Source organism: Hylobates moloch, unplaced genomic scaffold, assembly GCF_009828535.3.
Source record: "Hylobates moloch isolate HMO894 unplaced genomic scaffold, HMol_V3 SCAFFOLD_17, whole genome shotgun sequence".
Lineage (NCBI taxonomy): Eukaryota > Metazoa > Chordata > Mammalia > Primates > Hylobatidae > Hylobates > Hylobates moloch.
Window position 1 is genome coordinate 76267022 of NW_026652292.1, and position 21303 is coordinate 76288324.

Consider the following 21303-nt stretch of genomic DNA (forward strand, 5'->3'; position numbering starts at 1 on the left):
TTCTGATCTGGGTTTCTGGCCTGGGCTCTGCAGGCCTTAGCGCCCAAGGAGGCCGACTCACTGAAGTAGCCTATGCTTCAGTGTTTGGCTGTTTGCATTTCTTGACAAAGGAAATTTGTTGGGCTTAAGTTGCCAAGGGTTTGCATCTGGATCCTATGATGTTTGGCTTCGGGAGGGCTGTGCGCAGAACCCGCTCCGGGGCCTCCACCGGCCTCCACGTAATTAACTTAAGTGCTTCGAAGATGAAAGCTTATTTGCCTGATCCTGGATTATGGCATGTGCCAAGAAGGTAGGCAGAGCAGACCTCGCCAGTTATCTCTCGCTATTGAAGTTTCCAAAGAAACCAGTGGTGGACAGTGGAAGTCAGGAAGTTTGGGCATGTTGGAATTTATTAAATTTGCAGTTAAAAAAAAAAAGTTCTGGTTGCCAGCACAAAGAGGTTAAGTGGAAACAACTTTACATAATGAAGTGGTTAATCATATTTTGCTTTAGAAACACTAATATCATAAATTGGCCTCATACTTTTGTGCTTCCAGTTTCAACAATAGAGCAAAGACATTAATTTCCTGGTTTGGTATAACTTCTGGGATTTTCCTTTTGTGCCTCCTCCTCCTTCTCCTCCCTTCTCTCCCCCTCAGCTGGAGTGAGGAAGATAGCTTTGATCCTAGATGCTCTGGAGGCCTGGGGGAGGTGAAAGGGGGGATGGTGAGGATTCCTACAGGTGATTTTTAGGCCTGAATTCCATTGTGACAGCAATGATTTATTTTAACTACTAACCCAGGAAAGCAGGCGCCACCAGGATGAATACCTCCATCAGCTTCTAGCAGACTAATTTTACTGTTTATGAATCACTAATATGTTTAAGAAAAAAAAAGGGAGTACTATTTTAGATAAGTAAAAGTAAGACTTCGAGAAAAGACCTCATGGTGCTCAAACAGTTCCACATGGGAAAGATGACTTTGGATTACAAGATAGAGAACACATGGGGTCCAGAGAGCTGCCCCCAACCTCCGCAGCGGGCAGAGGCTACTGGCAGATGAAACACTTTCATCTCTCCCAGGGAGATAAACAGGCCGGTCTGGATGGGCCTCTTTATTTACAAAAGAAAATTAAATCCGTTTTAACACTTGCACCATTCATAGGAAACACATGTTGGCTGGTAATTGTTTTGAACTCATTTTGAGCTGAGCTGCACCACGTTGGGCTGCCCTTGCGTTTTCGCACTGGCTTGAGATGGCCGTGGAATTTGCAAGGAATTTTCTTCCCAATTCCAGAGGCTACACGATGGGGACGTTCCTTGGCCGAGCTGGCAGAAGAGCACTGTTTGGCTTCCTGCCTCCTGGAGGGAAGCACTTTCCCCTTATTGGGAGAGGTCTGTCCCCAGCGCCCCTTGGCTCCGCGTTCTTATCGGGAGATTGGAAAGAATCAAAGGGTCTCACGGCCCTAATTGAGCCTGACGGGCTTCCCTCCCACCTGGGAGTTTTCTCAGAAGAAGAAATAAAAGGTTGGATGATTTTCCCAAGAGTTTCTGTTGGAGTTTTACAGCTGCGAGGAGGCGTCATTCCGAATTTGGGTGTTACCCAGCTTTTCGAATGTTAATATGCATACGATTTCCTGGGGATCTCGTGAAATGTAGATTCTGAATCAGTGGGTCCGGGGTGGGACCTGAGATTCTAACATTCTCGCTGATTGGGCTGATCAGAGTCCCGTACATGACGTTCTCAGACCTTCCCTTCCAGCGCATCAGAATCGGGGCTCGTTAAAATGCAGATCGCGGGGCCCCTCCTGCAGAGGCTCTCGTTCCACAAGTCTCGGGTGGAACCTGAGGATTTGTGTCTCTAGTAAGCTCCCAGGTCACGCTGACGTTGCTGGTTTGCGGAGAACACTTTCAAAACCACTGTCCAAAACCAATGCCCTGAGAAGAAGTGAGCGCGTTTTCCCATGAGGTTCCCTACTCTCCAGGCACCAGGAATGGCTCTGCTTGAGGGCAGAAGACGGGGTTTGACTGAGAAGGTCTAGGCTGCCGTTCTCCATTGGATGTATTTTCTGGAGCTGTTCGCTTACCCTGGAAGGCCCCTTTTCTTCCTCTGTCTCCAAATTGCCTCCCACTCATTTCCAAAGCTCAGCGCTGGCATCACCTCCTCCAGGGAGCCTTCTTTTCCTCCAGGCCTGAGTTTGTTTCTGCAGTACATTTTGTATGTCTGTATCATCACTTCATTTCACCACAGTGACTTATTTGAAGGTAATAGATGGTGCGGGAGGTCCTCTCCGAAACCTCAGAGAACAGGACAGAGAAAGTAGCAAGCAGATATTTCTTAAATTAATGAACAAATATCCTCCCAGTGGCATCTTCGCCTGCAGTGTGTCCTTGGACAGGTTATTGAACCTCTCTGATGCTTGGGTTTCCTATCTAGAAAGTGAAAAAGGTAATGTCTACCCCACAGGGTTGCTGTGACTAGTTCTAATATATGTAAATGGGCCAGGCACAGACAAGTCGTAGATGAAGCTTTTGTTGTTTTTGATATTTTTAGTGTGAATTTTTATTATTGTCCTCAAGGTCAATATTTTTATCCTTAAAGTCACTAATTTGATTAAGGTTTTGCCCCAGTTGACATAAAACATATTTTGAAGATGTTAAGCCATTGGGGGGAGATACAAATATGACTCATATGTCTTCAGCACTTTACAGTTTGCCTGACAATTTTGCCACAAGTTAAGTCATTTAATCCTCACAAAAGTCCAGCCTAGCCAGTACTATCAAGTTGAGGCTGAGAGAGGTGCCGGCGCTAACCCACGTTCACACGCGGCCCTTTTTTAACCTCGTTGCCTCCACGAGGCAGAGGCGGGAGCTGTGCTCATTGAGGATTTGGTCTCCTTTCCCCAGGCCCACAGCTCGAGGACGAGAGACCTCACTGTCTTTTCTAGCTTAGAAAACAGCTCCTGCCGAAAATCGCAGAAACCCCTTTTCTGAGGTTCCAACGTGTTTTCTGAGGAGTGTTTATCCTGGATATGTGTTCCCTCCCCAAAAATTCTGGGGTTGGCTAGGCTTGGGAGCTTGGTATCCTCTGCCTCCTTCCTGAGGCCCTAGACACCCCTCAGTGAGGAAGCCCGCCTTCATTTCGGGAGGGTTCAGCATTTTCCGGACTTCACAGCTGTGGCATTTCCGTTCCTCGACGCCAGTGGGCGCTCTGCTCGCCCGTCTCCGTTCCTCCGAAGCAGCCTTGGCTCCATTCTCAACATGTTCTTCCCACCGCCTTGGGGATTTTGGAAGGCCGTTCTCCCTTCCCCACTATTTCTAGCTTCCTCTAGGTCTCTGAGCAGAAAGGCCTTTCCTGACCAGCTTATGGGCAACGGTGACCCCGCCCCTTACCTTCACCCTCCCCCATTTTACTTTCCTTCATAGAACTCATGACCAGCCAGCTGACACGATTCCTGTTTTATTTTCGTGGTCTGGCTCTGCCCAGTAGGATACAAGCTTCATGAGGGCTGCGACAATTGTACTTTTTCTCCACTGTTTTCCCGGTGCCTACAACAGCACCTGGCTCACTGCAGGCACTCAATGAACATTTGTTGATGAATGAATGAATGAGGCTGGATTTGGTCAGAGGTGCTGGAAACAGAGCAACTCCATCTTGAATAGGGGCTGGGTAAAATAAGGCTGAGACCTGCTGGGCCGCATTCCCAGGAGGTTAGGCGTTTTTTTTGTTTGTTTGTTTGTTTTGTTTTTTTTTTTTGAGACAGAGTCTCACTATGTCACCCAGGCTGGAGTGCAGTGGTGCAATCTCGGCTCACTGCAAGCTCCGCCTCCCAGGTTCACGCCATTCTCCTGCCTCAGCCTCCAGAGTAGCTGGGATTACAGGCACGTGCCACCATGCCTGGCTAATTTTTTGTATTTTTAGTAGAGACGGGGTTTCACCATGTTAGCCAGGATGGTCTCGATCTCCTGACCTCGTGATCCGCCCGCCTCGGCCTCACAAAGTGCTGGGATTACAGGCGTGAGCCACCACACCTGGGTGACGAGGTTAGGCATTCTGAGTCACTGGATGAGATAGGAAGTCAGCACAAGAAACCGATCATAAAGACCTTGCTGATAAAACAAGTGGCAGTAAAGAAGCCGGCCAAATCCCTCCAAAACCAAGATGGTGATGAAAGTGACCTTTGGTCATCCTTATGGCTCATTATATGCTAGTTATATTGCATTAGCATGCTAAAAGACACTCCCCCCAGCACCAGGACAGTTTACAAATGCCTCGGCAACGTCAGGAAGTTACCCTATATGGTCTAAAAAGGGAAGGAATCCTCAGCTCTGGGAACTGCCCACCCCCTGGAAAACTCATGAATAATTCACCCCTTGTTTAGCATATAATCAGGAAATGACCATAAAAGTGGACAGCCAGCAGCCCTCAGGGCTGCTGTGCCTATGGAGTACCCATTCTTTATTCCTTGGCTTTCTTAATAAACTTGCTTTCACTTTATGGTTTCAACTCAAATTCTTTCTCCAGCAAGACCCAAGAACCCTCTCTTGGGTTCTGGATCAGGACCTGTTTCCAGTAACAGACTGGCTGCATGAGTGTCACTCAGCATCTTCCCAGTTGGCTCTGGCCATGGGCATCTGGTACCCAGATCCTAGTGCTGGCTCCTTCCAGGCCCAGGCCTGAGCCCTGCCACGGAGGCAGCCCTGGAGAGGCAGAATTGCACCTCAGTGTGATCGGTTGTGTTCAAGAGGCAGGCAGCATAGAACAATGAAAAACCAAGGGCTTAACAGTCAGGCAGATCTGAGTTCAAATCCTGGTTCTTCCTCTGCTTAGCATTGTGGTCTTGGTCAACTTACTTTGGTGTCCTGAGCCTCAGGCTGCCATTGTTAAATAATGATTCCCACCTGGCACGGTGGCTAATGCCTGTAATCTCAACACTTTGGGAGGCCAAGGCCGATGGATTGCTTGAGCCCAGGAGTTCAACAACAGCCTGAGCAACATGGGGAAACCCTGTCTCTACAAAAGAGGAAATGTGTTCTGTATCCTCCTGCTGGCTCCCAAACCTACCTCTAGCTTACAAAACCCAAGCACTTTGCGCTACCCTGGACATGGCTAAAGCTAATTCTTGAAGCAGAAGTTGGTGGAATAAAAAAAAGCCTTTGCTAAGGAGTTGACCAGGGGAAAACTCCAAGCTTGGAGGCCTCCCAACTGCTTCATTCTCAGAGCAGTCTCCCGACCAGGGTGAGAGCTCCTGCCATTCAGAAGGGACCTTTCTCTCTGGTGAGCTTTGAGGATGGGCCTGTGACCTTTTCCCAGCACCTTGGCTCCAGAAAAAATGTGCAGAAGCCTTTTTTCCTAGAAGCCTTGTGATTACTCTGAAACCAGTGCTCATGGGAGTGGTTGCAGGAATAAATCTTGAAGATGTTTATCCTGAAAATTCCAGGTCTAATTTATGTCCTCCTCCAAACAGCATCTTGGCTTGCCAGCCATTAGGGTCATCATACACAGAACAGCATCTCTGGGTCTCAGAGCATAAATACCTACTGTCAACTGGGCTGGGAGAGGGCAGGCTCCTTATGGGTGGGGGATTGGGAGTGAGGGGTCTGCTGGGCTTCCAGTTACTTTCCAGCCCCTTCCAGAGGAGGTGATACTGCTTTTATCAACTCCTTGTAAGATGAGATTTAAGCCTAGTCAGTCCCCTCTAGGGACTTCAGACAAGTACAGTATTTGTCTTTTTGTGATGATTATTTCATTTGGCATAATGTCCTCGAGCTCCATCCATGCTGTGGCATGTATCAGTATTCCCTTCCTTTTTGAGGCTGAATAATATTCCATTGCATGTGTATGTATTACCTTTTTTTTTATTTTTTTTTGGGACCAAGTCTCACTCTGTCACCCAGGTTGCAGTGCAGTGGCGCGATCTCATATGTATTACCTTTTATTTATCAATTCATCTGTCGTGGACATTTGGGCTGTTCCCACCTTTTGGCTATCGTGAATAATGCAGTTATGAACATGTGGGTGCACCAGCCTTTTAAAGATTCTTAATAAGCTTTATCATCTGGAAAAGTTGTACCAATTTCCATGTCCACTAGCAGTGGGTGTGTGAGTGCCTATTTTACTATATTCAGCACTTGACAGCAATTTTCAAAATGGAAGACCTGTGAATATTGAGGGGGACATGCTGTAATGAAATTACATGTAAGAACAGGAAAGGGCTTATTCTCTTTACCCACCCACCTACCCTTCTTCCTTCCAAACACCTACCCATCCACCTATCCATCCACCTGCTCACTTACCCACCCTTTCTTCCATCCACCTATCCATCTACCTATCACCCACCCACTTACTCACCCATCTACCCACTCACTCACCTGTACAGCTATCCACCCATCTGTCTACTGGTCTTATACATTTAATCCACCTACCCATCCATCAGTCCATCCATCCATCCATCCATCCATCCATCCATCCATCCATCATCTATCCACCCATCCATGCATCTATCCAGCCATTCATCCACCCACCTATCCATCTACCCATCCACCCATTCACCCATCCGGTTATCCGCCCATCCATCTATCCACCCATCCATTCATCCACCCATCCACCCATCTTTTCTGTCATTTCCAGCTCCATCTTCTTGAAGCTACTCTCTTATTTGTTTACAACACAACAGAATAAGAAGATGAGAATATCTAAGAATCGTTCTCTCTCTGTCCTTTATTCCTGCAGGGGCATCTGAAAGATCACACTTTATTACCTTTCTAAGTCATTCCCCTGCTCCCCACCTTGGGCCCCCAGTCTCTTTGAAATTCCTCCATTGAATCTTTGAATCTTTTTAATAAAGATCAAATTTCTCTGCCTCCTCCCACCTCCTAGTTTGCACCATGTTATGAAGATACTTTCAATTGTTACTGTGGAGTTGCAGTTTCACCAAGGAGCCTCCCCTGCTTTTGTTCTTTCCTAAGCAGGTGGGTTGGTGAGGTGGCTGCCTGTGATTCTAGTGGCTTTTATGGGGGCTTTTGGCAGAGGAGGAGTTTCTGAGCTCTGAAATATCTCCTTTTGCAGATAGCATCTTGGGCCTGGAGCTAAGAGAATTAAGAGGTATTTACAATGATTTACAGCAAATGTTATACTATGTTACAGTCTCACTTTTCCTGAAATTTGTAAGGCAAGATCTGGTGTGTGTGTGCGTGTTTTAATGTAAGCGTAATGATAGGCATATTATATGGGGGCATTTCTATAAAAAGTAGAAAAGAACTATAATATTTATATCTCTATTAATTCCCTAGAAATCACTCTAGGATGGATTTAAGAAGAGAGGCTATCTCAAATAAATGGAATAAATAATAAGCAAAAAAGCATTTTAGAATGAGGCCAACTTAGCATCCAAAACAAAGTGAAGGATAACAAGAAGATGCTAAAGTTGGCTTAACAAATGCTTTGATCTTTTACAAATGAGTTTCTCAGCTAAAAAGAAAATAGAGAGAAAGGTGTACTGTCATAGAGTTCACATTTTACAAAGCAGGTCATTTCAGACTCTGCTGGAGGGTGTGCTGCTCCCCAGCTGGAGTCTGCACTGACTTCAGACAGGAGTTGTAATGGAGGGCACATGATTCATGCACACTTCAGTGTGCTTCTCCATCATCTTTTATAGCAGCACCCCCACTTCCCTACTTGTTTACTTCGAGGGCAATTTCCATATCAGTCCAATAGGTACTTGAGAGAAAGAAGCCCTTTTATACAATTTAGCTTACGATTAAGCCAAAAATACCACCATGTGGGGAAAGATTCCGGTTCGAATCATTACCTGTGTGTGTATCCATGCACAAGGCTCTCGGCTTCCAACTGCTGTGGGGAGTTCATGGCTAATACCGTCCATTTCCAAGAAGCCAGCATTGATCACCGTCGAGCACTGAGGAGATTGGAAACAGGGCACAGTTGTTATTTTAGAAGCAAACCACCCCCTTTCCTACTCCCTTTCCTAAGGACTCTCTTGTAGTTGGGTTTCCTGGGGCTATTTCAGTTCTTTTGGGCCCTCCGACCAAAAAAAAAAAAAAAGAGTTCATTTAAATTTACTTTTTTCAAATTTTCAAATGACATTTGGAGAAAAGAGGAGGCGAGCTGAGGTAGGACAGTGTTTGCCTCAAAGTAAACAACTGAGAGAGTGGGGGTGCCACTATAAAAGATGATGGAGAAACACACCCAAGTGTGCATCTTCCCCCAAATCCATATGGAAGAGTCGGCTTCAGGAGGACATTTCCAGAAAGGTCTTCACTTACCCCTTCAGAGAATTTTCACAGCCATTTCTTCTCTAAGGGAGCAAACTTATTTCCCACAGCTTCCCATGAGCACCAGTGTCACAGCCATTCTCAAGTAAGTGGCACTCGGCATGGCGGCCTCATGCAGAAGAAAGGCTACTTTTTGAATAACGCGTGTATTGTCATAGTTTTTACATCCTTCCCCCTCCTCCTTACCTTCTCAATTTCACTCTTCTATGTCATATTCTTTAGTAATGTTTTTTAAAAAATTCCCTCTTTTCTTGTCTGTCTTTTCCTGTTCTTAAATATGTAGCGTTACTGGCAGTTACTGATTCTTTATGACTAGGATCATATCTGTTGTGAGGTTGTGAGTCTTTCCCAGTGCCTTGCCTTCCTCCCCACCAAAAAAAAAAAAAAAGGCTCCGACTTGATAAGAAATTCTTTGACATTTTGAGCTGGGAAACCTCATTCAGAGGGATATTGCCGGCAGGAGGTCTCCCACCCAGCTTAGGGTGCAAGCAGGGCTGGGGTGTGGGCGTTTTCCTGGGAGCTCCTGATTTACATCGACCTCAAGTATGAAGCCAGTAAAAGTGCCAGCGATGCCGTGTCTTTGAGGTTAAAAAATCTCTTGTGTTGATATGGCTACTTCTGAGCCACATGTAGTAAAGTCTGCAGAAATGTATTTTCAGACTCAGAAAATCTCCAGGCTAAATTTAAATGCTCTACCTGAGTGCGCTTCTCAGTGAGGCTTTTGAAAATCGATATGTGAAATGAATCGCAGATCACTTTAAAATACGTTTATTCATCTTGGAAAAAGTCTCTCCGCTGAATTCTTTAGCCTCTCGGAGCCAAAATGTCTGTGCTGCATTAACACTCCCCGCCCCCACCTTTAGCTCCAGCCGCTTTCCAAGTGTGTCTTCTCTTTTCCTTAAAAACAAAACATTCTTCCCTTTTTCCCATTATGCAATTCAAGCCGGCAGTTAGCAAAGGCTGTAATTACTGAAAATATCTGAATAGCTTCATTACCGTGGACATGTTACTGTCAGTACCGTATATCAGTTTACAGCCATCTTTTCTCACTTTTCCCACACCGCTAACAATCCAGCAGTTAATACACATCTTTTAGCCACCCGATGTTGTTTGAGATACTTGTGGTTGACAACAAAGAAGAAGTATTAGGAAACATACTTTGCAAAACATGTATTCCCCTTGCAAGATGTAAATAAAGGATGCCTTTGAGCAGCGATGACCGCAGTGGGCTTGTAGTTCTCCGGTTCTACACAAGAGGGCACTTTGGTATCCCCTTGCACAAGACCCTGAGAATGACAGGGTGCTGTGTGGTGGTAACTTTCGTAAAAGTATTTCATATCCACGGCCTGCTTACTTTTGGCAAAATTACTTCCAGCCACAATTAAGAAAAGGGAAAGTTATATTTCTACAGAGTCCTTGTTTTACTTGTGTGCTCAACTTGCATAGATGACTTAGTTGCTTAATGACAGTGCCTTCTAAGGAAGGGACATGGATTATCCAACTGAGGTTGTGTCACTTTTTCGAGCAGAGTCTACTGTGGGCAAAACCAGGGAATGTTCAAAGGTTGTCCTTCAAAAGTCATCTCATCTCAAACTGTTATGCAGGTGGTAAAGGTTCTAAATGAGCACTATCCCCTTCCTGTTTTTCGTCCTTATCTCATTAATTAAACCCATGATCCATACCAGCACCTGCACCCCACATACAGCTTCTCAGGTAGAGCTAAGCCAGATTTTGAGAAAAAATGTATGGCTGAATTATTAATAATTCCCACCGAGACATGAACTAATCCTTCCATTCCTACCTAAACTCTTTTCAGAATTAAAAACAAACAAACAAAAAAAACCAAAACAGTTCAGGGCCAGGCACAGTGGCTCATGCCTGAAATCCCAGTGCTTTGGGAGGCCGAGGCAGGAGGATTGCTTGAAGCCAGGATTTCCATTCTGGACAACATATCGAGACCCTCTCTCTATAAAAAACTAAAAAATTAGCTCAGTGTGGTGCTATGTGCCTGTAGCTACTCCGGAGGCTGAGGCTGGAGGATCACTTGAGCCCAAGAGTTTGAGGCTACAGTGAGCTATAATTGCACCTCTGCACTCCAGCCTGGAAAACAGAGTGATAGCCTATCTCTAAACACACACACACACACACACACACACACACACACTTAACAGTTCAAAAGAGGGTACCACATTTAATCATTGTTAATAAAATTCAGACCAATGAAGTAAACACTGGTATAGCAATGTGGATAAAAGTTTTTATATTATATAGATATGGGTTGAAGTTCAGATCTTCCCACAAGGTGACTTTGGAATAGTCACTTTTCAATAATGTACTCAACAAATTTTATTGAGTACCTACTGTGTGCAAAGCACAAGGGATGCAAAGATGAGCTAAACCAGATGGGCCCTGTTCCTAGGAGCCATAGTCTAGTGGAGGGGTAGATATTCATCAGAGTCACACAAATATGTGGACATTCAAAACCATCATGGCAGTTACCAGGGATGTCCCCTCATTTCCTTCTTTTTTTCTTTTTTGGAGGTGGAGTCTCACTCTGTCGCCCAGGCTGGAGTGCAGTGACATGATCTTGGCTCACTGTAACCTCCGCCTCCCAGGTTCAAGTGATTCTCCTGCCTTAGACTCCTGAGTAGCTGGAACTACAGGTGTGCGCCACCATGCCTGGCTAATTTTTTTTTTTTTTTTTTTTGGTATTTTTAGTAGAGACGGGTTTTTTTCTTTTTGTATTTTTAGTAGAGACAGGGTTTTACCATGTTGGCCCGGCTGTCTCAAACTCCTGACCTCAAGTGATCCACCTGCCTCAGCCTCCCAAAGTGCTGAGATTACAGGCGTGAGCCACTGCACCCAGCTTGTCCCCTCATTTCTTGTTGGACACATGGTATGATTGTACTTTCCCACCCCATTTGAAGTTAGGCATGTCCATGACTTGTCTGGCCCATGAAATGCAAGCATAAGGGCCATGTGTCTCAGTGATGGGTAGAAGCTTTACAAGCCAGTGCACCGTTTGCCACATTCCCTTTCCACTGCGGCAGTGAGTGTGGAAGCGGGTATTAAATTAAGCCTCTTCTAGGCTTGGGTCCCAGAGTGGCTCCGATGAATTACACTCCCACCCCCTGGCATCCCACAATGAACACATAGCATGAGGGGAAATAAACCTTTGTTAAACCACTGAGATTCAGAGCTTGTTTGTTACTGCAGCAGAGCCTGGCCTATCCTGAGTGATGCAGCTGCAAGACAGGCAGGTACCTGGTGTTGTGAAAGGCTATCAGAGGGCGGATGGGCTGCTGGCAGGGTAGAAAAATATCTCTGAAGATGTGAAAGCAAAGCTGAGGTCTCAAGAAGATAGGTAGGGGCCCCAAAGGAAGAGCATTCCAGAGTTTGGACTAGGGGTAGAAATGAAGGTGGAGAGATTTGTATGGATCAGCCTCGCTGAGCTCATTGGTACATGGGGCTCATAGATTTGTAGAGAAGATGAGCAATAACAAGGCAGGGTGCCCAGCCTGGGGCCTAGAATGAAGTAGGTGCTCAGTGCATAGCAGTAACTAGCAATATGTGCCAGATACTGTGTTAAATGCTGCACATATAGGAACTCATACAATTCCCACACAGTCCTATTCTTTAGGAACAATTATTATCCAGCTTATTAACTGAAAGACAGGGAGGTTGAGTAACTTGGCCAAGGTCACTTAGTTACTGAGTGATGACACTTGGTTTTGGACTCCGAGTCTATGCCACCTGACTTTCACTGTTGGTTTTGTCATTACTAGGATTTTAGTCATAAAGGCAAAGGGCCTATCTTCCTCTCTCAAGCTATACCAGGAGCAACTGATTACCAATTTAAAGCTGTGTGTGATGATGTACAACTATTTTTAAGTCCCATTGATAGCCTGTTTTAGTCAACTATTGCCTGGTAATGCGGTGTAACAAACAACCACAATATTCGGAAGCATTCAACAATCAATATTTACTTCTTATGGGGGTAGAAGTCATCTGGGGCAGTGCATTTGGGCTGGCCTCAGCTGGGCGGTTCTCCTTCAAGCTGGGAGTCTGGTGGCTGAGCTTGGCTGGGATGGCTTTGCTGTGTGTATACTCATTTTTTGTTATCTCTGAAGGAACATCAACCACTTGGGGACTCTCTTCTCAGGGTGATGGCAGAAATGCATAGAGAGGAAGTGCAAACCCATGATACATCTTCAGGCCTTGCCTGGAACTTGCAAGTGACTTGCTCAAGGAGGCAGAGCTAGGAACTGCCAGGGCCAGATTCATACCCACGTCTGTTGGACTCCAATGCTGTAGAAAACTCCACATCGTGCTGCCTTGCTTAGGTGGAGTATGATCCTTAGACGGCATCCAGGACAGAGGTGGTCACATTGCATACATTTGTATATTATTACATTAATAAATAGATAATTTATATATATACTTATCACATACATGCACCTATGAATGTCTGTGTTTCCATACAATTGCTGGATGTGAAAGTACCCAGAATTATCTGAGCAGGGGGCGGCCATGGAAGGTACTGTGGACGGAGCATGGTCTTTGGCATTTAAAGCTCTTTGCACTTATGTTTCATCTAGGAGACTGTATGGCTGTTCCAAGCTGAGACATTTGACTTTGACACCATGGCTGCAAAAAGCCCTGCAGACTTGAGCATCCTATGTTAATTTTCATCTAAGTGATGTGTTAGCTGACGGGGTTACTCTAACAGTAGAACAAAGTACTGTGCCTATTTCTTTAAAGTTTTACACTTTTTATTTCCTTTTCATTCTCTTTCTTTGTCTTTTGTTTTGTTTTTGTTTTTGTACAGGATCTCGCTATGTTGCCCAGGCTGGTCTCAAACCCCTGGGCTCAAGCTATCCTTCTGCTTCTGCCTCCCTAAATGCTAGGATCATAGGTGTGAGCCCCTGTGTCCAGCCTTTCCTTTGATTTCTGTTGATTCTCCCTCTTAATAGTTTCATTGGCTGAGTTAACTCAAGAGTAACTTCACTCAGCTGGCTTACTCATAGAATGGGAATAGCATATCTACCCCAAGGGCTTCTTGTGAAGATAAAATAAGACGATGTATGCCCAGGGCAGGATGGGGATAGTAGTCTGCTGGGGCTGCCATGACAAAGTACTGTAGACTTGGGGGCTTAAGCAATGGAAATGTGTTTTCTTACAATTCTGGAAGCTAAAAGTCTGAGATCAAGGTGTCGACAGGGTTGGTTTCTTTTGAGGCCCGTCTCCTTGACTTGCAGACAACCCCCTTCTCCCTGTGTCCTCACATGTTCTTCCCTCTGTGTGTCTGTGTCCTAAAATCCTCTCCTTATAAGGACACTGATCAGATTAGATTAGGGCCCACCCTAATGACCTAATTTAACTTTAATTACCTCTGTAAAGGCTCTATTTCCAAATACACCCACATTCTGAAGCCCTGGGGGTTAGGACTTCAACACATAGATTTTTTTGGGAACACAAGTCATCCCCTCACAGCAGGTGATGTGAAGTCATGAGCTCCACCCTGGCCCTTTAGTAGCCACATCCTTGATCAAGTCCTTTCTGCTACTTGGTCTCAGTTTCCTCATCAGGGAGGTGGGATTGATCCTAGGGGCCTTCAGTGGAGGAGGCTCAAGGAAGTCCTTCAAGCAGCTCATCGTGAGCAGAGGGGCAGCTGTCTTTTTTCTGCCATGTTTCAGTTGGGGCTGTCGCTTCTGCATGCTCTGGCTGGAACGGACCTCTGAGGTCAGGTCAGGTGGTCTAGGTGACAAGTGAGGGTGGTGGTCGGTTGACCTCTGTGACAGCTGCCACTCTCCTTCCCAGCCAGACTCTCCCAGCTATGCCTGTTTCAGGAGTGGGAATGGAGTGCAATGGATGGGAAGGCAGGAGAGCTAGGGGCCTAGGACCCAGCTGCAGACTTAACTCCCAGCCATTCATTTCCAGAGACAGGGCAAAGACCTTTATATTTTTTATTTCCTTCTTTTAACTTAAATGTCATTATTATTATTATTATTATTTTTGTTTTGCCAAGAGATGAGTTTTCACTATGTTTGCCTAGGCTGGTCTCAAACTGCTGACCTCAAATGATCCACCCGCCTTGGCCTCCCAAAGTGCTGGGATTACAAGCGTGAACCACTGTGCCTACCCCTCCCCCACTTTGACCCTGGTGAGGTCAGGAAGAACAGCCAGCATGGGAGAAAGTGAGAGGGCAAAGGAGGATGGATTCCCCTTCCTGGGCGGGTGCCCCATCTGGAGCCAGCCTGGGCTAGGGAGAAGAGAATTCCAAGTTTAAATTGAGCTCTGAGTTTTGGCTATTACCTGGGATTGGCTATTTGATGCCGAATTGAAACCAGGATTATGGCTTAGAGTGATGGCAGAACTTTCTATTGCCTAAGAAGGTGCAGGAGAGTTGTGGAATTATGGTGTTTTCACCGGGGCAGAGGATCAAGGGCAGGCAGGCAGGGACTTCGAGAAACAAAACTGCAGCTGCTTTTCTGATTACACCACAGGAATCCTCTGTGTTCAAAACTCTGGTTACATAATTTACATGAACGTGCACAGGTCTTTCATTAAAATGCATGTCCTTCTTCAGGCTCCCTGCTCCGTGGGGGCAGGGGTTAAGTCTGCATCGCTCCCCATTTCATCCCCAGGGCCTGGAGCATAGCAGATGCTCGGCAGCGTTTACCGAGTGAGTGGATGAAAACAGGGGCAGCCTAGATGTCCAGCCACGGGAGAGTTCATTTCTCGTTGTAAATTAACACTTGGTATCTCAACCACATGCTTCGGTCCCTTGGGACTGTAAGGAACGTGCAGGCTGCTGGGAGGCCGGTCAGTTGTGGGGTCTACTGACTGGCTCCTGGGTCTGGATGCCTCTAAGGTGGAGGCCTGGGTGGGTGGCAGGTGCCTTCTGGCAGGACTTGCCTCAGTGCTCAGGTGTGCTTCTTCCCTTGGGCAAAAATGAACCAAAACTTTCTTCCATGAGGAAGAAAGCGGAGCCTCGAGAGGAAGGTCCAGACAGATCTCAGCTCCACCACTGAGTGTCTGTCTGACTCAGCTTCTATAGTTGTAAAACAAAAGGGTTTTATGACATCCACCTAAGGGGAGCAATGGGAAGCAAGTGTTGTCCCAGGTTCAAGTCTGAGCTTCTGTTCCATGCACTGGCTAGAGTGTGATGACCCTGGGCAGGTCACTAAAATAGTAAATAACCCTTATTTATTACTACCTACTGTGTGCCAGGGGTGTTTAGTGCTTTTAATATAGAGATATTAACTCACATACTCTTTACAACAGCACTATGAAGTTGGCCACTTCATTTTACAGTTGAGGAAATGGAGGCACAGAGAGGTTAAGCAACTTGTTCAAGGTCACACAGCTAATAGTGATAAAGCTGATATGGGAACCTGTATCAATCTACTTGGGCTGCCGTAACAAAGTGTCACAGACTGGGTGGCTTAAACAATCAGAAATTTATTTTCTCACAGTTCTGGAGACTGGAAAGTCCAAGATCAAGGTGTCGGCAGAGTTGGTGTCTCCTGAGGTCTCTTTCCTTGGCTTACAGAAGGCCACCTTCTTGCTGCATTCTCACATGGTCCTTCTCCTGTGCATCACACTCCTGGCATCTTCCTATTCTCCCAAGGACACCAATTCTATTGCATCAGGGCCTCGCCCTTATGGCTTCATTTGCTTCCCTCCAGGCTCCCAAGTTTCAATTTTATCATGTATAAAAAGATAATTGTGATGATATCTACATCAGAGAGCTGTCAGAGGATAAAATGAGACAACATCCAAAGGCCTTTTAAAACAATAGGACGCTATTGATATGTGAAGATATTAAACAAATAAACCTCATAACCCCCAGAGATTGAAGACATGTGGGTTGACGCTGGGGACCACATATTGGCTGGCTCAGCTGGAAGGACACTCTTTAATTGTCTCCTGACAGAATTCACAAGTTAGCCCTCCTTTAGATGTCTATCTCCCCTTGTCCATCCCTCCCCATCATCCTTGCTGTATTGGGCCATCTCCCACTGCTTGTTTGAGTCTCAGTTCAAGTGTTGCCTCTTAACAGGAAGGCTTCCTGGGTTTTCCTGGACTGAGTGGTCACCTTTGTTTTTGCACAGCTTCCTGTTAGCCCTAGCACACACCACAGGTACTAGACAGCCTGTTACTTTTCAGCCTGTCCCAGACTGAAGCTCCCGGGTGGGCATGATTTTTTATCTTATTCTGCTTGTGCTGTACTGGGCATGCAGCGTGTGGTTAGTGAAATGTTTGGGGAAATGGACTGAATTTCTTATTTTCCAAAATACTTTTTCCTTTCACTTCCAGCTTTCATCCCTTATCTCCCCCGCCCCATTTTTTCTTTCTGCATTTCTAAACATTTTTCTGATTTCAAAGCATACCATGCCCTTCCTTAAAAAATTGGCAAATTTGAAAAAAAAATCACATGTAAAATAAAAATCTGTGATCCCACTACCTGGATGTTTTCCTTTACACAAAGTTCCATCCAATCATTTTCCCCTGTGTGTGTGTGTGTCTATACAGCTATATCTACATTTGTATCTATATCTATATAATGCATATATGTATGTGTGTACACATGTGCATATATGTAAGTATATATATTTGTGATAATAATCACCTAACTACATATGCAATTTTGCCTCTTTTTCCTTTTCTTCACTTCTTATCAAACACATTCTCATGCCATTAAAATACATTTGTAAACACCAACTTCCATGACAGCTGCACATTCTGTTCTTTGTGATATCGTTGATTTTCCCCTCTCTGTTTCTGAGGGCTCCCTTCATAAACCACCTGTGGGTTCCCCTCGTGTTCCTGCCTTCCCTCGTCCCTGGCTCCACGCTCCTTCAACATCTCTCCCTTCAAGCCAGAGTCACTTCTTCCATAGCTTACAAATCGGTCCGGGCACTTTGTTCTTGGAGAATCACAGAATTTCATGTCCACAGATTCTTTCATCTTGAGGACCTCAAAGGCCTTTTGAAAGATGGAGACAGCTCCCTGGAGACTTACCTTGCCTGGGAACTTCGTCTTTATTCATCCCTAGTGCTTCCATCAAGTGAGTAGGTGTATAACATAGGAAGCCCCATTTATGGATGGAAACACCAAGGCCCAGAGCGACTGTTTGCTTTTCCCAAGGAGTGGACTGTTGCTTTCCAGTTGGCTGGTGCCCGGTCTGCTAGGCTTTCATTAAGGATCACACCACCGTCTTTGCTTTTCCTTTCAGTCTAAACAAAGCCTAAAATAAAGTGCTCCCGAACACTGCATTCTTTCTAATGATTTCAAGAGGGCAGCCCAGTCAACCTCTAGAGAGGCAGCTCCCTGGTTTGTTGCAATGTGAGCTCTCCCACTGCCTCCGATGTCTGCTTCCCTGTCTCCCCATTTCTCATCCCCATTCCTGCTGTTGTCCAGCTGTCTCCTCTCCCTAGAGTCCTTTCTCCTTTTTCCCTGACTAAATTCTTAACCTCTGAGACTCCTCTCCCAGGCCGCTTCCTCTGGAGGCCTTTTATCCTCTCCGAGTTGGAGTTCAGGGCCTCTCCCTTGGTTGGCTCTGCCCGTATTCAATCCTCCTGTCTGTGCTCACGTCTCCACCAGGGTCGGCAAAGACCGTGTAAACAGGAGGAGAAATGTCCTACTCGTGTCGTGTCTGTATTCCCGTTGCCTAGCACAGTGCCTGGGGGATGCTGAGCACACAAGTGTGTCCAAATGAAGCCCCTCAGTCACAGCTATCTACCGTGTGGATTTTTGTGACATAAAATGATAAAAGAGACAAGGGGAGATAGGAACTTTAGGAGAGGAGAAGGCAAGATTAAATCAAATTGAGACAATGATCCATACACAAGACATCTGGCTGAGTCTACCTTCTGGACCCCGTGCCAGTTACCTTTCTCATTGTAAAAGGGTACTTGGGGCCAGATGCGGTGGCTCACACCTGCAGTCCCAGCACTTTGGAAGGCCAAGGAGGGTGGATCAGTTGAGCCCAGGAGTTCAAGACCAGTCTGGGCAACATAGCAAGACCTCATCTCTACAGAAAATAAAAATAAAATAATTAGCCAAGCATGGCAGTGTGCGCCTGTAGTCTCAACTACTTGTGAGGCTGAGATGGGAGGATCACTTGAGCCTTGGGGTTTGAGGCTGCAGTGAGCTGAGATCACACCACTGCACTCCAGCCTGGGCAAGAGAGTGAGACCCTGTCTCAAAACAAATAAACAAAACAGAAGAGAATTTGACATGCAGTTTATCCATCCATGTCATATGCATTGGTCCCAGTGGAGCAGTCCTCCTCCGTTCTCCAGCCTGGCCACCTCTGGGAACCCTTTTCCAGGTGGTGCCATTGGGACACCATGACCATGTGAAGCTGTGTGTGGACAGCCAGAGGCCTCCCCCTGGAGCACCAGACTCCATTGTCTCTCGCTCTTGGTCTTTCCTCACTCAGGTTTCCACCAAGTATTGCAGAGAGCTTCCAAAGATGACCCCAATGATTTCCTCCTCCTGGTACTCACACCCTTGTGTAAGCACCTGCCCTTCACTGTGGGCTGGACCTAGCGAATCATTTCTAACCATAGAATATGGCAAAAATGATGGGATGTCACTTCTGTGGTTAGGTTCTAAAAAGACCATGGTTTCTGTCTTGCTAGCAGATTCTTTCTGTTGACTTCTTGGCTTGCGTCCTTTGATGAAACCAGCAGGAGGCCGTGTGGCAAGAAACTGAAGGTGACTTTCAGCCAAAAATCAGTGAGGAACCGGGGCCCCCAGTCAGCAGCCACATGGAACTGAACACTGCCAACAGCCACTGAGTGAGTAGACCCTTCCCCCTTGGAGTCTTCCCATGACATCACAGCCCCTGGACTGACACACCTTGATGGCGTCAGCCAGAGACTGTGAAGCAGAGCACCCAGATAAGCTGTGCCTGGATTTCTGACCCACAGAAACCACGAGATAATAACTGTTGTTTCAAGCCACTAAGTTTTGGGGTAATCTCCTACACCATGATCAATAACTCATACAGCACCCACTCTGTGCCATTGTTCTAAATGTCTTCTTTGGACAATTTGCATCTATTTGTATCCCTTCCTATGAACTTCCCAACCCTGCTAATTCATAGGGGATGAAATGTATTTCCTATGTTCCCTTGCTGCTAAGTTTCTGGATAAAATTTAGGCTCCGCCAGCCTGGCGCGGTGGCTCACACCTGTAATCCCAGCACTTTGGGAGGCTGAGGTGGGCAGATCACGAGGTCAGGAGATTGAGACCATCCTGGTCAACATGGTGAAACCTTGTATCTACTAAAAATGCAAAGATTATCTGGGCATGGTGGTACACACCTGTAGTCCCAGCTACTCGGGAGGCTGAGGCAGGAGAATTGCTTGAACCCAGGAGGTGGAGGTAGCAGTGAGCCGAGACCACACCACTACACTCCAGCCTGGGTGACAGAGTGAGACATTGTCTAAAAAAAAAAAAAAAAAAATTAGGCTCTGCCAATGAGAAGCACGTGTGCACATTTGGAAAGCAGAATTTGCTCTGGCAGTGGCAGCTGGTGGGCAGGCTCTGGCAGGAGTGAGCTTTGCAGTGGTCATACTCTCTATCAGTTCATGGGTGAGGGACTAGTGGGGCATCAGCTGGGATTGCCTACAGTATTCTGAGTTCAGCATCAAAGCAAAGTGACCTTGAAGCCTAAAGCCCAGTAACAGCCTTATCACTTTCACTCCTCCAGCTCATCCAACAGTTTTCTAGCACCTATTTATTTCCTCATACTGAATGCCTTGCTGCCAAAAATACCTAGACACATTTCTGTTTCCTTGACTGAACTCTGCTGATAGAGCCATTCACTGTGCAAAGCCCTGGGGCTACAGGTGAACCTGACATAATTAATTCCATAACACAAGACACTAACACTCTAGTGATGGAGACAGAAAGTTAGAAAGTAATGTCACTACAATGTACCTGTCTGTTAGACCTCACTCAGATGTAAGTATACAGTGAAGCATGAAGCTTAAGCTTCAGTGTCCCTCACTTGCATGGGTCTCTACCCAGGTCTGAGAAAGGCCTTGCGATTTTGTTTTCACAATTTTCTGGGTTTTGTTTCTCTTTCTGTTTTTTTTTTTGTTTTGAGAGAGTCTCTATCTGTCACCCAGGCTGAAGTACTGAGATGCAATCTAGGCTCACTGCAACCTCTGCCTCCCGGGTTCAAGCGATTCTCCTGCCTCAGCCTGCTGAGTAGCTGGGATTACAGGCACCTGCCACCAAGCCTGGCTAATTTTGTTGTATTTTTAGTAGATACAGGGTTTTACCATGTTGGCCAGGTTGGTCTTGAACTCCTGACCTCAGGTGATCTGCCCACCTTGGCCTCCCAAAGTGCTGGGATTACAGGTGTGAGCCACCACACCTGGCCTTGTTTCTTAATAAGCACTTCCCCATTCTCCAAATTGTATAAACTCTGGACCCCTCAAAATCTGTCTCAGGTTTGGCCTCTGGGGACCCTCACCCACTCTGATGGCTTTGCCCACCAGCTGTTTGGGCAAAAACCTCTCAGATCCATTCAGTCAGCTAAGCCTGAGCTTTATGGCTTGAGCCACCCTAAGGCATTTCTCCCAGCAGTCCCTCGGGACTTCCCACTCAACACTTTTTCCTTCCCTAAACTGGCTCATCACCCTGGATGTCCCCTTTGTTAAATGATATCATTGTCCACCCAGTGGCCCAAGGCAGATGTATGCTGCTCTGTGGAGTAAAATGCCCGGGAGTGTTGAAGAAAATAAGTGAGAATGAGGCACATTTGGCAATCCTATCGCCAGAAGGCTGGCCCAGGGGAAGGCGTGGCTGGGCTCAGGGTCCGAGGGATAGCACCTACCTGAGTGACTCCAGGCAGAAAACGTGATGTAGGGACCTTGGAACTGGCCCCAAAGTCTGATCTCTGTGGCAAGGTGTATTAGTCAGGGCTCTCCAGAGAAACAGAATTCATAGGATGTGCACACACACACACACACATACACACACGCAGACACACACACAAAATTTATTATG

At 46.2% G+C, this 21303-nt stretch overlaps 1 long non-coding RNA gene across 2 annotated transcripts in view; it reads left to right on the forward strand.

Annotated features, from left to right (window-relative positions):
* The window catches only part of LOC116457021 (uncharacterized), a 55561-nt gene that overhangs the window by 17223 nt on the left and 17035 nt on the right, over window positions 1–21303 (forward strand). For both annotated transcript variants that reach the window (XR_004244882.2, XR_009210659.1), the window contains one exon: window positions 18925–19080. This is a non-coding gene — a long non-coding RNA (uncharacterized LOC116457021). The remainder of the gene's footprint in view (window positions 1–18924; window positions 19081–21303) is intronic.